The 20,890-nt window shown below is 40.3% G+C and overlaps 1 long non-coding RNA gene across 1 annotated transcript in view; it reads left to right on the top strand.

The window, feature by feature from the left end:
• The window catches only part of LOC142600706 (uncharacterized), an 89,861-nt gene extending 69,237 nt beyond the window's left edge, over positions 1 to 20,624 (top strand). Inside the window, exons 2-4 of the long non-coding RNA XR_012834265.1 lie at positions 14,630 to 14,788; positions 17,187 to 17,304; positions 17,634 to 20,624. This is a non-coding gene — a long non-coding RNA (uncharacterized LOC142600706). The remainder of the gene's footprint in view (positions 1 to 14,629; positions 14,789 to 17,186; positions 17,305 to 17,633) is intronic.
• The last annotated feature ends 266 nt before the right edge of the window (positions 20,625 to 20,890 follow it).

Raw genomic sequence — 20,890 nt, 5'->3', positions numbered from 1 at the left:
ACCTGCTGGCCACACTCTTCTGAATGCACCCCAGCATACCGTTGACCTTCTTGGCCACGAGGGCACACTGCTGGCTCATGGAGAGCTTGTTGTCCACCAGGACTCCCAGGTCCTTTCCTGCAGTGCTGCTTCCCAGCAGGTCAACCCCTAACCTGTACTGGTGCCTGGGGTTATTCCTCCCTAGGTGCAGGACCCTACACTTGCCCTTATTGAATTTCATATGGTTCCTCTTTGCACAGTTCTCTAGTCTGTCCAGGTGTCGCTGAATGGCAGCACAGCCTTCTGGTGTGTCGGCCACTCCTCCCAGTTTAGTATCATCAGCAAACTTGCTGAGGGTACACTCTGTCCCCTCATCCAGGTCATTGATGAATATGTTGAACAGGACCAGACCAAGCACTGACCTTTGGGGCACACTGCTAGATACAGGCCTCCAACCAGACTCTGCATTGCTTATCACAACTTGGGATCTCCCAAGCTAGTGTGCTATAGCTCATGAGAGCTTACTACACTCCCTATGTGTTGGCTGAAATGTGCCTGCCATGTGCTTGGTATTTTCCATGTGTGATTGGTATTTTCCATGTGTGACTGAGTTTAGGCTTGCAATTTGCAAGTGGTTAAATCTCAATAAACGCTTATCTATCCCTACGTCAGTAGACCTGCTGCCTTTCTGCTTGATCAATGACATACTGTCTTGCTCACTTCTTCTTGTGTCTGATCTCCACATGCTGAGATTTTTCCAATCTTTTCCCTTGCATGCTTCTTGGTAATGTCCTAGAACACAAACATCAGGTGACTGAATGGATTGAGGGTCATGGGTCACTACCTCAGACCCTACTCGCAGAAACACTGCCTGTGGTCTTGACTCTCATCTGAGTGAAGCAAGGGAATCTGATTAGAAATATCTGCTGGCTGGAGGACTTGATAAGGTCTTCAAGATCCGGAGATCTTTCTGGAAATTACCCTGCATCCTGGTAAGCTTCCTGCTAAGAATAATATCCAAAGAGCCTAATTAGTTTATTTATCTTTTCAGTTCCACAACCCTAAAAAGAAGTTATAGGGAACTAGCATGAATGGTGGCAGCATCGGGCTGAAAGGAGGTTACCTGGTAGGTACAGATACCCAAGGCAGGATCTCTACCCAGGCCACTCCTGATAGATGTGCATCTGATGTGTTTTTAAAGACCTCCAGTATAGAGGCGTCACAGCATCCTCAGGCAATTCCTGTGCTTTGCTATTCTTATCATTAGAAAGTATTTCCTAATGTCTGATGTAAATCTTCCTTGCCACAAGCTGAACTCATTATTCTTGTCCTGCCCGCTACAACGAGAAGCTACTTCAGTAGTTACCTGCTCACTTCCATTCCCACTGAATGCAATTTTGTCCTTTAATTCTGATGTAAAGCTAGACAGTGACTATGTTCATAGAAATGGAACAGACGTATTTACAAGTATTCCTCAAAGCTTTACTATTTCTTGGCATTAGGAACCAAGGCCATCATCTCTAGTGCTGCTGTTTTCAAAGTGCAATTGTCTTCACATGTATGGGGATCAGAAAAGACTTTTAAGGCTAATGCAGGCATAGACAGTACAGGTGGAATAGCAAACACCCAGTTACGTAATGCCAAAAAGGTAGAAGGTTGGTTTATTTTGATTGGTTGTGTATATTTGGTATCTGATCAAAAGTCTACTGAAGACAATGAGAGCACGTGTACTTTGTCACTTAAGACTGGACCAACGAATCTTTCAAGACCTACTTGCACCTATAACAATTTGTCAAACCAAACCTGTCTCTTGGAGCAGCAAATTCTGCGTATGTTGACTACCTTAACATGAGCTCTTATTCACGCAGCCTGGACTTGAACATTCTTGAACAGCACATAATACACCCATTCACTGGCAGGTACCTCAGTCTTGACACTTCCTAGCACAGAGGTTGTGAAAGGCATCCATCTCTCCTAGCATTAGGTGACAACAGTGTAGTTCCTACATCTGAGCTACTTATCATAGAATCACAGAATGATTTGGATTGGAAGGGATCTTTAAAGATCATGTAGTCCAACTTCCCTGCTATCGGCAGGGACGTTTTTCACTAGATCAGGTTGCTCAAAGCCCCATCCAACCTGACCTTGAACACTTCCAGGGATGGGGCATCCACAACTTCTCTAGGAAATCTGTTCCAGGGCCTCACCATTCTAACAGTAAAGATTTTCTTTCTTATGTCCGATCTAAATCTACTCTCTTTTAAGTTTAAAACTGTTGCCTGTCACTACAGGTCCTGGTAAAAAGCCTCTCTCCACCTTTCTTATAAGCCCACTTTATGTATTGAAAGGCTGCAAGAAGCTCTCCCTGGAGCCTTCTCTTCTCCAGGCAGAACAACCCCCTTTCTCTCAGCCTGTCTTTGTAGGAGAGGTATTCCAGCCCTCTGATCAGTTTCATGGCCCTCCTCTGGATCCCATCTAACAGTCCATGTCTTTCTTGTACTGTGGACCCCAAAGCTGGATGCAGTACTCCAGGCGGGGTCTCACAAGACCAGAGCAGAGGGGCAGAAGCACCTTCCACCACCTGCTGGTCACACTTCTCTTGATGCAGGTCAGGATATAGTTGGCTTTCTGGGCTGCAAGCGCACACTGCCGGCTCATATCTAAATTTTCATCTACCAATATCCTCAAGCCCTTCTCTGCAGGACTGCTCTCAATCCATTCATGACTCTGCATGTAGTGATACTGAGGATTGCTCCAACCCATGTGCAGGACCTTGCACTTGGCCTTGTTGAACTTCACGAGGTTTGCATGGGCCCACTCCTCAAGCCTGTCAAGGTCTCTCTGGATGGCATCCCTTCCCTCAAGCCTATCAAGTGTACTTGCTAGCCTTTTATCAGGGGCTGTGTCAATACGGTCAGTCAAGTTCACATGACCAAACACAGTCATCCTGAGCTGCTGTGCACGCAGTGTGTGTTAATTGCATTGACTAATTCTCTGTTCACTATGAAAGCAGCCCAGGGTGACTTGTGCAGATGTAGATGCCTTCACTCAAGACATTTACAATTAGTCATATATATTTCCCTCATGTAAAATGAAATCACAAGTATTCAATGCCAAGCCAAAGCCAGCAATATTGATAGAAAGTGTATGAGTGACAACATTTGCTGTTCTTTCACTTGCTCTTGACTCGATAGCACAGGCACAGATGGAGAATCTTTCCCTCCATTTCAGAGGGCTCTGCATAGGCTCTAGTTCACAAAATTCAGTTTGCAGAAAGTATGTTTGTCTTTGAATGAAAAAAAAAAAATGCTTTGTGGAATAACTTATAGTACAAGGGTGCCTCAGAGTCCCAGTTAAAATCTGAGAATGGATGTGCAAGTTTGAGGGCTTCATTTTGCAGAAAGGCAAACTTCACTAGCGGCTTGATTCAAAAGTTCATTTGAGTGGTTTCTGCATTGTAAATTTATCTAGGATTGGTTTGGTAAGATTTAGCTACAGAACAAGAAGTCTTATGATTGTTTACATGTACATTGCAAATTGTGATTGAGAATAAAGTGGAAATATTTCGTGTGGTAGGTCCTCCCTGTCATCTCACTTTATTTTGAAAACAATATGAGACTGAAGACCCTAAATTTCTGCCCAGGTATTTTTGCAGCTGTGTTTAAATCAAACATTAATGTTCTTTCAGCAACACAATGACTATGTTTTTGCAACCGTTCAGTAAGTCATGGATGTTTACTGGAAGAGCAAGCTGGTTAGTATCTGGTGCTTGTTTAAATTAAAATGTTGTTGTTGCTGTATATTTCTTTTCCACCATGGGAGGGTTTCTCTGTTTGTCTGTAAGCAGGTAGTTTGGGTCCTGTACATTGGGACTCACTCCTTTTCTTGTGTTTCAAAGCTCATTTTTTGCAGCACACTAAAACTGCTGCAGAAACTTCTACTCTGTGAGGCAGAGTTTGCCACCCATTTAAATGGAAAAATTCCAAAGTCTAGAAATGCAGAAGAAAACTTTTCATTGAAGAGTTAAACAGATCCAAGCAGAAAATCTCTGTGCTTTCTGCTTTATTGCATGCAGAGGCCAGACACACTATCATTTTGTTAATGCTGCTATTTAGATAGATCTTGTTGGATGTACTTGAAGCACTAAGTATCTTGATTCACAGATATTTTCCAAGCAAGGCTATTTCTGTGACATTGAGTTGAACTTGAAATTGGAAGTGTCAAATGAAGTATTTTGCTGTTTTCTATCTAGCTGGCTGCAATTTATCTATATGAAATCTGATCTGATCATCTAAGGACCCTAACTGGAGCAAATGAAAATTTTTATCACCAGGAATTACTTCAGATGACTTTCCAGAAGGTGTAAAAGGCTCCTCTGATGGACTGTCCTCCTTGTATTTGTGGATGAGAGATTTTTGCTGCAGCAAATCTGCAGCATTAGGGTGCATGTTTGTCTTCTCTTTGTCTGTCCAGCCCTATGGGTTTCTGCTAGGAGATGAAAGCTCCTTATTGCACCTATGCTCTTATTTTGGCCCCCATCCAGCGGCTCCCAACCACTTCAAACTATGAAACAGAGTAGGATGTGATCCCCTGACCAGTTCACAGTGTACTGCTGCCCTTTTTGGCACTGCCAAGAGGAGGGCAGAGCTGGCTCTGAGGCTCCAAACTCCTTCCTGGCTCAGTACTAAGAAATCCCAGAAGCTGCTTCAAGTTGTCCCTCATCTCACAATTCCCTTACTCTTACTTGACTCCTATTTTGGCCTGACATCCAAAACTGATTTTATCAAATCTTCTTTCTCAGCTCAAAACCCACTCTCCACCTCCTCTGTGCCCCTGCCTCTTCCTACCCAGCTTGCTCAGGAGAGGTTTGGGCATGGTTTCCATCTGGAGAGGGTGTGTTTATCTCACTGCATCTCCTCTGTTGGTGAGTGGGCACAAGGGAGGTCACAGTCTCTTGTCATTAGCCTGGGACCCAGCCATGCCTTGGCTGTCTGCCCTCACATTGCCTCCCGAGTGTGACACCCACAATACAGCCTAAGCTAAGGTCCTGTGGGGCTGAGAAATTGGGAAGGAGGGTAAATTGATGTCTAAACATCTGAATTTTGTTCATTCTCTCTTTTTTCTCAGGAAGAGCAATTTTATAGTTCTGAGGAGAGTCAGTCCTTCTGGCCACTCCTCTTTGCTGTTTCTTTACGTCTGAGCTCTGGGAAATGATGAGAAGATTAAAATGATAGTCCCCATCACGTGCTCACTTGGAAGTAGGTTGATTACTTCAATCCCATCCCCAGCACTCGAGAAGGGCCTCGGTCATGACTTCAGGTGAGAGAACAGCTTCAAACCTGCCTTCATGATGCTAAGCTCAATGAAAACAACATTAAACCACAAGACAGAGTAAGGTTTAAGTTGCTCCTCAGCTGGAAACTCTGGAGAAACAGTAAACACAAAGCCTGCCACTGCCAGGGAGGTGTTTGTTTGTGTTTTTCCTTAACGAATATGCTCGTTAGAACTGAGCCCTGCATTCCCCCTGGTGCAATGGTAGCCTTAACCACAGCCCCTGTTGTGATAAAAACAGTGCTCGGAGAGGGGCAGGATGTGGCAGCCACCCATACCTTCAACTGTGTATTTTTAAACATCAATAAATACATGCTTTTCAGGGGAAAAGGAGTGTGAACGAGCACAGTTCACAATGCCTTCCCTCGAGGGCAGGCAGCTGTTCCTGGCTTTGGCTGCCCGCTGTAGACACAGCACAGGGGAACTGTGGCAGCCCGCTTTGGCAGTGGTGGGCAGGTGTTTCTGGCTCCCAGGTCTTGTGTTTCCCACAAAGCATCTTGCTTATTTAAGAGGCTGGGACTGTCGAGTTCATGCTACGTTCCTGCCTCCTGTTCAAGTTCCCAGCTCTGCATGGGGTGAAAATGTAATTTCTCAAAAGGCAGCCTGTGGTATCCAGGATACACTTTCATGGCAGCATTTCAAATTTCCCATTAAGTATGAGAGCCAGGGGCTTCTTCTGAGGTTAGCAAGGTCCCCCAAAATAGTTTTCTTCACCTCTAGCATCAGGAAAGAGCAATAACTTTTTTTTAACACTTACCCCAGATATCTCTATGCCAGAAAATAAAGAAAATCTTCTTCCTGACATTCCTGTGTGTCACACCCTCATTATGACATCCTTCTGCAGGAGCATTCCTGTGTGTGAGAAAGAAAAGTGAATCTGAAGTGACTTTACTTGGTCTACCTCTGGCCAAAATTTCTGCCAGCAGTTGCTCCCACGCATAGCCATTGCTCATAGGTAGACGTGAAACTAGGGTTAAGGTTTATCTCCTGTCAAAAGGGCTCTAAACATCAGAATCAAAAGACTATGGGCAAGAGAGGAACACGGTGTGTGGTGGTGAGTTTGCTTAATTCTCAAGTCAACAGCAGAAATCATTTCTATGTGAGGCACATAAATACCTTTCGCAAACCATCCCAGTGATTAATACACTGAAGAATGTTTCAGTCGCAGCTGGAGCCATTGCAGAGTTATAGTCACTGGAGGGGCTATGATCTCAGGTGATGATCTTAGGGGATATTTCTCAACTCTGCTTTCCGGAAGGGTGGGCTTACACCAGCCTCCTGCCTCATACACTCCTGCCAGAGCACCCGGGTGCCTGCGTGTACAGGGATGCTCACTCTCTCTTTGGGAAGGGAACCTCTAGCACAAGGCTGCAGTGCCAGCCCATCGGCATGTTAAATACACGGTGGCTGGAGTTTCACGGATTTTCTGTCATTTCTGTCAGTCTGAGACTTTGAACAATGGCTGTGATGAATGCTGAATTTTAAAACAGGTTTGTGATTTCATTCCGTCTATATTGTCTTAGGAAGTTTGAAAGACACACTTTCTACTCTCGGTAGGAAAAGTCAACACTTATAATTTGGTAGACATACTACGTGCCTTCCCTGCAATAAATACTGGAAGCAGAAAGCCAGGTGGAATCTAATCTTTACCAATGTTTGGAAGCTGGGTACGTTGTACCCATGAAAAGGGGACTGTTAGATACATCGAAGGGCTAGCACAGGCCTAGAAGTATACAATGACACAAAATGTTCAAGGCTGACCAGTCTCCTTTGGAGGTGGTGTTTTTCCAAGATGCTATTTTCAGGCTGCACAAGGAGCAGGAATCTCACATGTAGTGCAGAGAAAGCTACCCCTTTAAAAATCAGCCTTGTGATGCTGCTTGTCATGTGAAAGTTTCAGCTGAATGCTAATGAGGAAAATATGTTTTCAGTTAAGCCAATGTAAACTCAGGGAAATTTAACTGAGATTGGTGAAGTCACTTCAGATTTGCACCATAGCATAAGTTTGATTGGAACGTTTGCTTTCATGTAACTTTTGCGGCTTTATTCCATTCATTATATATGACCATAATTTATGGAGGTTCCACATGCACATGCAAGTTAAGGTAATTTGGTTTCCTTTATTAAGCTATGAGTCTGTTTTATAATCAAAGTAAATCAGGCTCATTTGCACACCAAAAAATCTTGGTGTGGATTTCTGTCTGTGGGAGTGGAGACAAAGTATCTTGCTTGCTGACTCTAGCTAAACTATGCATTTAGCTTACCCAGTCAATTTTCATGGTGACTCAGTGCAATTCATTTGCTTTAGTGAGATATGCAAATGCTAATGAAAAATATTGTATTTGAATTTAATTCTTACCAACGCACGTATGAATTAATATGAAGGACTTCAGTAATGTTACACTGGAGTTTTGCCATGATAATTAAGAAGCGAATGTGGCTTGACACAAGGGAGAGGAGAAGCCACAAAGTAGATCACATCACGAAGCTGTACATTTCCACGTTAGCTGTGTCCTGGCTGTTACTTAGCACGTTCTGACTAACTGACTGTCCCAGAGCAAAAGCACCAAGTGAAGATGTCTCCGTCAGTACCACTTGGCTTCCTTCCCCAAGGTCTGAGTACTGACATGCATGACAGGAAGCCTGAGGTCCTATCTCATCTCTGACCCTTTAAATGCTGCATTTAAAAAAGGCATAAACCCCTGTTTTTTGAGTTTGCTGCGTGAGCTAAAACACAATAGCTCCGAGCTAGTCGCAGACTCATTGTGGTTCTGGCCAAATGACTGTGTTTCACTACGTTAAAGACTAAGTTATTCCTTAAAGGATGGATTCTGTACTAGGAATAGTAGGAGTTTCATTGCTGAGGAGACGGGTCCATCTGATTTTTCGCTGAAGGGAAACAGCCTGCATCCTTATAACCCTTTTACGCATAGAGGAACGTTGTGCCCTTCTCGCCATGTGCTGCATTCTGTTTACCTGTCCCTGCCCACTGCACCCACACCTGCCCCATGTGTCTCCCAGATGGGAAGGAATGGAGCAATCCTGTTTCTCCCCTCAGCAGTAGGCTGAAAGGCTCCCCACTCAAGAACTTGGTTGGAGTTAGCTGATCCATGTCGACAGAACCGTGAATGCATTTGTGAGTATAGTTTAGAAAAAAATCTCTCAGAGGTGTCTGAAATCTCTTTTTTAGTGACAAGTTATCGTAGATAAAGTTTTAAGAATTGGCAAGCTCTCTGTAGACCTGATGTCAGATTGCTATCATGTCAAGGATGTTCATACAGAGGTGGTATACTTCCTCCCGGGCTCTGAGGTCTGCACTACCTTTCCTTCTTTATCAGAAACTTTAGTCCCTGCTGGTCTCTGGTTCCGCCATAAGGGGACAACTCTTTGGCACAGAGGACTCTGTGGGGCTGTCTGTCCCACTTCGGTGTGGCAAAATGGGTTTTCATTCCTTTCCACTTTGTGATTAGTATTATGGAGCCTTCATTATAGAAAATCTCCACCCTCTTCCCAGGATAACAAGGAGAGGTTAAAAGACAACCATATTCAAATGTTAGAGACAGCAGAGAGTTTTTTATTAGTGAGGCCTTTTTGCTCCTTGGGTACTCTCCTGAGTGGGGTCAACATCTGACCATTGCTGCAGATTGCATCTCAAAAAGCAATTTACTAATGGAAAGGCATCTTTCCACAAAAATCATTCAAAGATAGCACTGTCTATCAAAACAATGAATATGTGAGCAGATAAAAATGAAACACCATAAATAAAACATGCACCATCTTATTTCAGCTTGCCACGGGTCAGCCTGAAAGAGTTGACAGCTCTTGGAAAGGCTTTGCAAAACATTTCAGCATTAAACAACTGTAGCTTTGACTCCTAAATGCCTTTGTTTATCTGGGCCAACATCCAGAACTCATACAAAATAATTATCTACCAACACACAGACTGTTTTCGTGCAACCCCTAGACATACACATAGCCATATCAGATCCTTATTACTCCTCTTAGAACTGTCCTGTAGAGTTGCCTGTTGCCTTTGAAGAAGGTTAATGAATGCTTGATCCTGAAGCTAATGGCAACTCCATTCTTGAGCTAGGATTTTTCAGATAAGACACCCTATTTTATCACTGAGAAACAGGTCAGGAGAAGATATTTACAAATTCTGAAAACTTGACATTACCCCTTTAGAGTAAATATTTTAAGTGGATGATAGAGTGATGTAATAGAGTACGTTGCATTATTTGCTGCTTCCAGATATTCCTGCTACATTGGTGTTAATGTGTCTGTATAATAATAATAATAGTCCATACTGAGTAGCTTATACCCCCTTCCAAATGTTTGTGACTAATATTCTGCAGAGGAAGAATTATGCATTCGGAACCCTGCATTTTCCCCCTGGTTTTTTTAGCTTACTATTTGGAAAAACTGAGGACTTCTCAATGCCAGCTGGATAAGAAGTTCTTCATTCCTAACACTCCACCTTGCACGTTGCTTTTGTGCTTTTTTGTGCAGCCATGCTACATTTCAGGGATGGCATGTGAAGTGCTTACAGCACAGATGTAGCTGTGAACATAGCACATAGGGGTCTGGAAAACATCTTGGACAATACAGAAAGACAGAAAAACAGTGCAGCACAGTGTGTATACCACTGGAGTAGTAGACCTGGTTTTTATTTTTGGCTTTGCCACAGACCTACCATGTGACTTTAGGCAGAGAAGTCACTTCAGTTATGAGCCTCTGTCTATTCCATTTAGGCTGCAGAATGGTTTAAGAACTCTGATACTTAGCACAGTACTTAAAATGATGTGTCACCTTTTCAGATGGGTCCTCTGTACATGACATGGCTAATGGAAATCTCTTAGGGGTCCATAATCATGCTGATTGCTCATTCCTTGAATTTAATACACCATTATCATCATAATAGTTATTACTGTTAAATTTTAGACTTAGATTTTCTTTAGAGATATTGTTCCATTTTCATTGTTTTTTACTCAGTAAAAAGTTCATTTCTGAAAACTCGTAAGACACCAACTGCCCTGGGTGAAGAAGATATGCCATCTAAAACTTTCATCACTACTGAATTCCCTGCCAAATAAATGCAATAGGTACCCTTTTGGTGCAAAAGACCTAGTGTAAATATGAAATGAGAAATACCAACTGCAGCATACTGTATAGTAAAGACAAGTGTCAATATAAGTTTGGAATATCATAATTTTCTGTTAAGAGAAAGAGCATGGCTAAGTCCTACCATGCATTTCATTTCACACACATACAAATGGCATGCTGGGCAGAAGAAAGACATATGTGAATCATGTGAGAAAAATTTTAGAAGCCCAGCTAATTGGCAAGACAATTAAAACAGGGGAAAAACAGGTCAGAACTAGTCTGAGCTACTATTTGTTCAAACTCTCCAAAGGCAGGTTTAAGAAGAGAATAAGCTACCTTCAGGGCAAGGGCAGGATGGATTTAGGTGTGCTCAGAATGCATGTCATTCTCTGTAAAAGAAATCACTAATAGGGCTATGGCTAATAATGAGCCAAATCCTTGGCCTGGATTTCAAGGCACACATGAATACGCAGGGATGGGGAGAGCCTTTGAATTTCATTTCTCACTTTCTCTTCTGTGAGAGGTTTAGAGGTTTCTACAGATGTTTCATTCAGCTGGATAAACATTAATACCATGGGGAAGCTCTGTCTCAGGTGTGAGACTTTCAAGATACAGCCTCAGTGTGCAAATAAGGTGAGGTTATAGACTGCTGTTAGGATGGGATTTGTGACCATATCATATGGATCCTACTTGGCAACTAGGCAAACTAGCCCCTTTCCTGACATGATTTTCATGGAGTCAAGTAACAGGACAACGTACTGAGATGGCTGTTGAGATCATGTTTGAGTAGAACTTGCAGGACTTGACCCAGGAATGTGACACATCACACCACATGGACAGAGTACAAAGCTCCCATCTGATATCAGGATTTTTGTTCTGTTATAAATTCCTCACATCTTGAAAGCTTCAAAAAATTTGCAGTGATTTTGTGGAAACTGGCATGACTGGTACAAGATTTGTGGTGAAACCACATAACGTTTGTGGTATTTTCTGTTTGAACAGAAACCTCATGAAATGTAATTTTAAGAGTAAGTCTGAATTTTTCAGAGCTCATTCAAAATTTAAATTAAGAAGCAAATGTCCAAAGATCCAGCTCATAGATTACGTATTGAGGTTTTGCTCAGCCCCACTGCTGTAAATGCTGTCAAGCTGCCGTTACGCCAATGTAGATCAGAATGAGGTAAAGTCATAGAAATGAAACCTAGAGATATTCCTGACATCTCAGTGGGATCTGTCTCAGCCAAATGTATGTCAAAGATGCATCAAATGGTTCTTTAGCAATAATGCATTTCCAAATCTCTTTTGTCTAAAAAGGAAACTCACTGATTTATCATGCTGAGACATAGTGTGTCTCTGTAGATCATGAAAATGAGAACACTTCTCTCAACAGCCATATTTACCAACCTCTACCAAAAGTATGAAGAATACATCTTTCTGAATTCAGTCATTTTCCTATTACAATGTGTTTGAAATCAACCAAGAGACCCAAGCTTGCTGTGTCACATGAATACTTGGGAAAAGCATTTACTGCACACTCCACACAAAAGATATAGAAGTCATTGATTTTACAGTATAAAGACATAAATAACAATTTTAGAAATGATCTTAAATTATGTGGAATAGTAAAAAGCAATCTAACATACTCCCAATTTATTCCTGTGATTATCATCTTAACTGAGGACAATCTTTCCTTCTCTTACTCACTAACTTTTGAATACAAAAGTCAGCTAATTATGATGCTATGGCAGGAGGGAAGAAAGAGAAAAACAAATCAGATAGATACATTTTTGCACTGGATTACAAAGTTAGTCTTCATCACTGAGAACGTACAGCATGTTATTCCCTCAAGTTTCCATATATGTTCAAGATTTACTTATTCCTCAATTATCAAATGCTAAGGATAGAGCACTTCAACCGAATGAAACAGTTCAGTCTGTCAGAGCAAGCCCCGTGGTCCATGTAGAGGGTAGACTTTTTACGTTAAGTCTTGTAGGGAGAAATCTGGATGATACCTAGTGAAGACTATTTATCCCAGGAAAATGAAAACTATGATGAGATGAGGTGGGTGGCTATAAGTTTATGTTGGTAATCAGCATGAGGATGCTATTTATGCTAAAAGAAATACCGGTATTAGAATAACTTAATGTTATCCTTAAGCACATTAAGACTAGAAATGGGAAAATGGTTTCTAATCTTCAGTGTAGCAAGATCCTAGAACTACCTTTTAATAGCAGTGATGAATTAAACCCTTAGTGTTGTGAAAGGTGTGTATCATTTTGTAGAAGTCCCCTCAAGTACGATTGCACCTGAAGACACAGAGGTATTCTTCCAGTCCTTCTCCTACCAGAATTTTGGTTCAGCACCACATATTACTATGTGGAAACAAGTATTTGAAAATGTGGCTGGGGATGTAAGTCCCCCTATGAAGGTGATGGGTGTTAATTTTGAATATTCAGGGTTTTTTTCACAGAAGTAGCTTGAAAGATCTTAGTAGGGAGAAGCATAGGCTTGCAAGAAACCAGTTACATTGTGGACTAGTTGTGATTTTTATTTTATAAAAGCTTATATAAGGTCCTTCCTCCTAACCTTTTGGCTAATTTAATTTTGAATTCTTTATTAGAAAGTGCTGAGTGATATTGAATATGAAAGGAGGACAGATTCTCATGAGGAGAAGATTTGAAACAAAAGCTCATTGACTTGACTGGAACTGAGCAAATTTAGGAACTGTTATATCTGCATTTGATTGCTGGACAGTGTTTTGGGCTCACTGATGTTCAAAGGACCCAAAACTTTAATTTCATGTGCCAAACCCATATAACATTAGAATCAGTGAAACTCTTCTTGTTGCCAGGCTGGTCTATAATCTGAGATGAGAGGCTGATTTAACTTGCACTCTATCTTAACTGTAAAATGGCATAATTTGAAGAGAGTGGAGAGTTGACTGGTGTTTTGGTTTTTATTAGAAAAATCTCAATTCCTAGAACTGATGGAGCTACAGGCAAAGGTAACACTGATAAATGCTTCAATATGAAAATATTTAGGAAAAAAGTAGTAGTTGTGTTATTTCAAAATTTCCAACTGTCATTGACAGAAAGAAGAATTTCCAGTAGAAAACATTAGAAAGATTTATATTCCAGTCATGGCTTAGAATAATAATTAAAAAAAAAAAAAAAATCCATTTTTTTTTTAGAATTGAAAACCCCTATTTTTTGCCCAGGTCAGAAGAAATAACAAAATTTTCTAATGTCAATTCATTTCTATTTGGGATGTAAATGAGATTCAAATTCAAACAACAGAGATACAGACTCTTCTTTTTTTTTTTTTAAATAAAAATTACCCAGCAGTTCTGCCACGTAAGTAATGATCTGTGATGTTATTAGATGACACATTTAAGTTCAGTGAAATGTCCTGGGTTGATATCAGAAGGGGTTGCATGTGAAAATGCAGTCTGTAGCTCAGAGAGTGTGAACAGCTGATGATGATAAAGACTGACATTTCAACAATATTTATGTCCTCTGTGTACGTGGGAGAGAAAAAGAAAGAGCGCAGTAATAAGGGGCCAGGTTATTCCCTATACAGGAAAAACCTGCTTAAAGGACAGGAAATTCCCATGGGTTTCCATTCACAATAGTTTCTTCAAAGTTATCTCACTGTGGGCAACAGGTTTTGCTGCCCTGTTGAAATTCCTATGGGTTCAACCTGCTAAAGCAAGAGACGTGTACTCAGCCCTAAATTTCCTTCCAATACCCTTTCCTGGTCCACTATCTTCCCCGCTAGCAACACAGCTCTTGTACAGCATGTCTTCCTACAGGCTGCCTTTTTGAATATGCAGCATTTTCAGATCCTTTCCTACATCTAAAAGTAGGTCCAGGCATTTCAAATGTGTCCTGAGAACTGATGTTCCTAGATATGATGAAGTGGGCATTTTTCAGCTGAGGAATCAGACATAGTCTGGGTTGTCTTCTGCTAGATAGGGAAGAGGAATTTAACCAACAGAATGCAATTTATCTGGCTTTTCTGTATTTTATCCTGAGCATACTGACAAAAGTGAAATCCGAGGAATGGAGAAGTAAACAAGTTCCGTAGATAGGCTTTTTAACCCTGGTTTCCTAAAGAAGAATGGCTTGTAGGATCTTGCTTTTTGTTTTAGAGGCCCCACTGTTTCCCCCAGATTTGTCAGCACATTAGCAATCTGAAAGATGTTATGTTCCTACAGGATTAACAGAAATGGGAGGACGTGAGGCCATATAGAAGAGAGCCTGTTGACATGACAGCTAAGGAAAATGCTGCAACATTAACTCTGCCAAAAGTTTCAGTCTGAGCTCACGCTGCCAAGAACCCCCGCGAATCCATCTGACCATGACACAAATTCATAGTAAGCCCAACCTTATTTGTTTCAGTGCTCACAGGTTTAATTGCATGCTTACAAAAAACTTGTATGCAACCCCCAGATTACTAGGTTTTCCAAAGTCCTTGGTGTAGGTCCCAGCCCTTTTCCAACAGGGCCAAAAGAAATTTTTACCACAAAGTTCAACAGACGCCTTGTGAGATGGAGGTTATAGTAACACACAATTGTTTTACAAACACTTTGAGCATGTGAAATAGTTGAATCAGATATATTTTGAATAACCTGATGTGATTTGTGCCTGTGCTGCAGAAGGTTTTTCAGCCTAAGAATGAGGTGGTAGATGCACACATGTTATTTGGATGGGCAAGGAATTGTTTATATTTTCTAAAACCTTGTTTATCTTCACATTCCACTTCTTAACTGGCTTTCTCTTTGCTCGGTTGTTGACCTACAGGACCAGTTATTAGCAAATGGTAAATTAAAGACAACACCAACAAAAGGTCAGGAGTATATTCTCCGAGAGCTATTTCATATCCAATCCAGAGAGTTCCTCTTGCTCCATTTACTCGGAGGAATTAAGAGCAGGTGAAGGTAGGGTTGTGTGCAACTGATAACATCAAGAACACCCCTGAAAATGAAGTCATGAATGAGTAGTTTGGCCTGATTGCCCTCAGTCTGCTGGGTATTGACCTGCTTTATCTGAAGTAAACCTGAAAAGAGCCATTCCAAGCTAAGGAAGAACAACGTTATGGAAATGCCAAGTTACTTATTGCTATTATTATTGTGTGGCAAATCGGAACGAGAAGAGCAAAAACATAGAGTAGAAGCACCCAACAATAGTTTCAGGTTGTCCTCTGTTGCCTTCTGTTAATCAGCTGCAGTGGTTTGCTTCCTTCTGGTTAGTGCACTGTATTGTTTGTATACTGTAAACAGGTGGCAAATCAGACTTTGTAGTGTTGTGTGTAAGTCTGGAAGGCTCCCAATAAGTCTGAGAAATAATCCTGCTAATTCTAAGTAATTGCTTAAAGAAAACACTCAGATCTGTTTCTTCTTTTTAAGACGGTTTCCATTCTGTTAAACCAGGAAATTTTGATGTAAATGAATGAACATAAGGATCTAGTATGCAAATTTTGTCACCTTCTTCCTCTGTTTTTTATAAGATTGAAATATATTGAGGAAAACACCATTTTAAATGTTCTTAATGACCATTCTGAGACATTTCACCCTGACCAAAGCTAAGCTCTGGTTGCTCTCACGGAGAAGGTAACATCTCACATTCACAGTGCTATATACAGACAGTGGAGTCAAAGGATAAATTAAAGTATTGTGAATAAACCCCCAATGTAAGCTAGTCTGTTCATGACGGGGTTTTAGTTCTAGAGAAAACCAAAAAGTTTCATGTTAATAGGTAGTGTACAGCCAACATTTTTTCTTTTCACACCCATTTTCACTAAGTGACAGACAGTTAACTGTTATAAATAACTGTTACATGAGAATATCCATTGAATCGGTGTGTAAAATGTGAAGAGGCACAATTTTCCAGTGTCAGAAACCTACATTGTTGTCATTCCTCACTTCAGAAGCACATACAAAGAAAGGGCAAATTAGGTTTGACATTGCCATCAAACTGCAAATTCCTTTTGACTTTGCCTTAGTAATTTATTCTTTTCCAATATGTGCATTAGCCCCTCTTAGACTATCTCCATGTGCTGAAATAGTCCCTTTACTTTGTAACAAATATTTTGACTGTGGTATTTTTTAAAATGAAAACATACACATAACACAGATGTTAACATTTTATCTGGTGATCATCTAATGTTACAGTCCAAGCTGAAGGCAGTCGGTACCAGTCTGTAACACACACTGCTCAAACTTATCAGTCTGATGAGTAAAACATGCTTTATTTCACATACAAACAATTGAAGACTCTGAGAACAACAAATACAAAATGTTAATGAGTGTAGAAATGTCAAATATTGATCGGGAAAAGTCTTTGTGTACTTTAAGTACAGAGTTCCCCAACCAGTCTTTTTCTTGTCTGGTGCAGGGAGGGGAAGGAAAGCAGGTGTACATTATAAAGAAAGGAGTAAACACAACTTTTATGGGTTAAGTGATGTAAGTAAAGAAGGCAGCTAATAAAACATCCTAACTTTCAGATGCTTAGGAAGATTATTGCCAGCATAAATATCCTTGGTGTATGAAACAATCCTAACTCTGTTTAAAAGTCTCTATCTCTCCGTGTTTTGAATGTATCCACATGTCAAACCGATATTTTGCCTGTTTTGCACAATGCTGCTTTCGTCAGACAACCTGCTTTATAGTTTAGAAATGCCTTTACAAAAGTATTCATTAAAGCCTCTCTGTGTATGGCGTGTTGCTGCTTTGTTTAGATTTTAATTTACCAAAGTTTTTTCTATTGAGACAGATCCTCACAAAGTTTTTCTGCATTGAGTGAATACACTGTCTGCTTCAGTCAACTGAAACAGTGTACAGAGTCTAGAAGGCAGTAGGTTATCGTAATTTAATCAGCCTCAAGGATAGAGGTAGGGCTGGTTTTATCCCCTATATGGCAGATTTTGAACTGTAGCATACTCTCCTGTGAGAAAGAGACACTGTGTGGCAAGAGAGTCTAAGAACATAGTGAAGATTTCTTAGCTGGAAAATCCAGTGAGGACTATTACACATGGAGACCTCAGCACTGCTTCAGCCAGTCTCTGAGCTGCAGATTACTGAATGCTGGAACATGTACAGGGAAGTATTTCTGGAGGGTAGTCTGTTTGATGCCTCCTCTGCTTTCCTACCGCTGGTCTGAGACTATTTCTTCATCTCCAGCTTTCTCAGTTTAAGGCTAACCGTTCCTTTTCCCTTGCAGATGCTGCCCTTCCAGGAAGCACACTTACCTCTTTCCCATTTTTTGGAAAGAATAGAGAAAATGACTGATCCTTTCTCCTGCTTCAGTATCCACAGAGCCTGGATAGTATCAGCCTGGAGACTGAAAGGGCAGCTTGGCTCCACACCCCAGCATTTCCAGAGGATCTGAGCCCATCTGCCTGCACCCAAAAAAAGACAAAGTTGAGACTGCGATGTCAGACCGTAGCTCTAACAACCCTGCCATCTGAATGGTGCCAGAACAAAATTTAACCAGAAAGTGTGACCAAGTAAAATGCATTGCAGCAGAGAAATAGTTAAAGTATTTAGACATCCTGATCTTGCAAGGTATTTATCTCTTGCTATAGAGTCCCAAGACTTTTCATGTTGGCATTTCTTGTAAAACCCATTACCATTTGCTGCAGTCATATTGTTTGTTATGAATGCTGGGGTTTTTCCCCCAGTATGGACACAGTTTGATTATAGCTCCATGGGGGAAGTCTGAGAGCCCATGGGTTAAAAACTGTAATTAAATACTCAAGATTTCAATAATCACATGTAATTTTATTAGATGTCTCTCTCAATCCAATTTCTGCTCTGTGAGAGGGATTCTCGCTTGTTCTATGCATATGCAATTATGTATGAGAATTAGTTACAGTATCTTCCACAGAGATTTAATCCTTCACCTTTCCCCCAAAAATGAAAATAGAAGAAACCCCCAACAGAGCACCTCTGCGTAGCGTCAGTCGCTAATGTGAACTGTAGTTTGTTCAGAAATTTTAAAAACCATTTCAGTCCAGCACAAACCAAAGCTCTGTGCATGCCAGCAGCATTAGGCAGAGTCCAGTGGGGGGAATGGATCTGCTGGTGTGCTAATTTCTTAATGAAATTTAATTTTTACTTTTGCCTTTGCAATCCCCCTCTCTCAGAGACCCTGTTAGCCAAAGAGGGTACTGGGGATACTAAATGTTTAGAATATAACATATTATTAAAATATCCTATGACATTATTTTTAAAGGCTGATGGTCAATTCCTAAACATATTTATTGGGATCCTTATAAAGTTTTGGTACTTAAAAGCTTATCAAAATGACTCCTTAGCATCCCTACTGTTCTCCTGGCCCCACAATACCCTTCATTTGCTTCCACATTTCATGCACGTTAACCGCCCTATTTAAATAAAGGCGTTTTGCCTGAGTAAACCATTCGAGCTGGTTCTCTTCCTCTGGTTCCCATTCATGGGAAATCTGGGATGTTACAGCCCCCAGTTTGAGAGCCTGGTCCTTTAGTATTGTGGCTGTAGAAACCCACACCATAGGCTCCCCAAAGCTTGTTTCAGTGATGCTGATATTGATGAGTTTTTGGTTTGTTTGTTTTTTTTCTCTAGAAGGAAATTATGGTTAAAAAAAAAATCCTCTAAAGTTTACTTCCACATCAAAATTGTGTTTGGTTTTTTTTCCATTTTTTGGTTGAAATGGTTGGTTGAAATGCTCACTTCTCTGCAAAGGAAAAAAATAACTTTTTTTTTTTATAAATGCATTTTTTTCCCTAATTTTCTTTGGTTTATTTGCTTGTTAAGACAGTTCTGTCAGCTATTTGGATATGGATCTTCGGTGTTAACTATCATGATTTAAACTCCAATGAGATCTTATTTTGATAAGGTGTAAGTGTAATAGTGAATTTGATATCATCACAACAAGTCACCTGGACAAGGTCTGAGCTTACACAAATTGCTTGTGAATTAAAAGCATTATGGGTCTTTTCATGTATAATCACTAATATGTCTGGTTAATTCTCAGGACTACCTGTTGGTGTGGAAGAGGTAAATGAACAGGTCACTTCAAAGCCCTGAATTTGATGTTCAAAAGTTTTCTTGAGCCATTTTCAATCCCATTTAAAAGGAAGTGGATATTAGGCTGGAATTTTTCCAGCACTGAGAGAAATCAAGCTGTGAGCAGGTCTTGCAATAGATCCTTCAGAAATTTCAAATATTATTTAGGAAAACCAGCTATTTTTATTTTTTATTAAGCATGCTATGCTGTTTGTAGCCTTATAAGTATACTGGCAATTTGCAGTTAAAACACCTTATCCTGAGAATCTTAATGCTATAGGCTTGAAAATGACTGAGTTAATTTAGAAACAATTATATAAATCTATAGAAACTTCTTTTCCCTTGGGAAAAATGTGATCTGTTTGGAGTAGCCAAATTGTCTATCTCTATAAAGTGAGGTCTAATTACGTGTGTGGGTGAAGTTATAATAACATATTTTTTAAAATATGTGATTGTTTTTGTTCATACAATTCTTATTACAATAAAATGGTCAGATAATGGAGTGAGAAATACCGTGACAGGAAATTTCCTACCCATGATTAACATTGGCTTTGGACACAAACTGTCCAAGGCTATACTTTTTGGATGGCTTGGCACTTTTTTGATAATACCACATATGTGGATTAACTCTCACAAAACAAAACATCTTCAATGAAACCCATATAACATCTTTATCCCCATTGTTAAGCAAGGCATAATCTTTCAGAGTGGAATCTCTCTAGAACTCTCTGACCTTTGCATCTCCTATAACACTTAACAGCAATAATTAATAATCATGACAACAAAAAATAATTGCTTTCCAGGTGAGTCTTCTATTGTGATCCCATATTTCAGAGTATTTCTCATGAAAGATGTACCCACAGTCTTCATTTTTCCAGATCAGAATGCATTACGATATATCTGCTTCTCAAAGATCTTACAGATTATCAGTCCAGGGTGTTTGAGAATTTCCCTGACATGAATAGGACTGGTCTATCCCTGTGCTTAATCACGTGTATGAGTATTTGCAAAATTAGAGACATAACTGTTTCAGCTTGTTTTGAATTCATAGTTGATGCTGACAGGACACCTACAGCCTGTAATCAATACCTGTTTGTTACTGGAAATTTAAATGAAACAAAATGTTACCTAGTTTGCAAATAATATTATCTGTCTTAAACCTCAAAAAATAAAATCTAGCTTTCAAATCTACAGCAAATTTAGCATTTTCCTCATTTACATTTGTTATCCAGACTCCCTACCAGGCAAAGACGACACACTGACTTGCCATGTTTCAGGGCTGCATTAAAGTGGGCTATATCTATTTAATATGCCTCCCAGTGTGCCTGATTTGCTTTTCTAGGCAGATCTAATGTTTAACATCTCATTGTTAATTTATAATAAAAGGATATTTTTACTCCTTTATCTTTTGATAGATTTAACACTCTGTCC

This window comes from Balearica regulorum, chromosome 2 (assembly GCF_011004875.1).
Source record: "Balearica regulorum gibbericeps isolate bBalReg1 chromosome 2, bBalReg1.pri, whole genome shotgun sequence".
NCBI lineage: Eukaryota > Metazoa > Chordata > Aves > Gruiformes > Gruidae > Balearica > Balearica regulorum.
The sequence above is the reverse complement of the archived record's forward strand: the minus strand, read 5'-3'. Positions and strand labels throughout refer to the sequence as shown.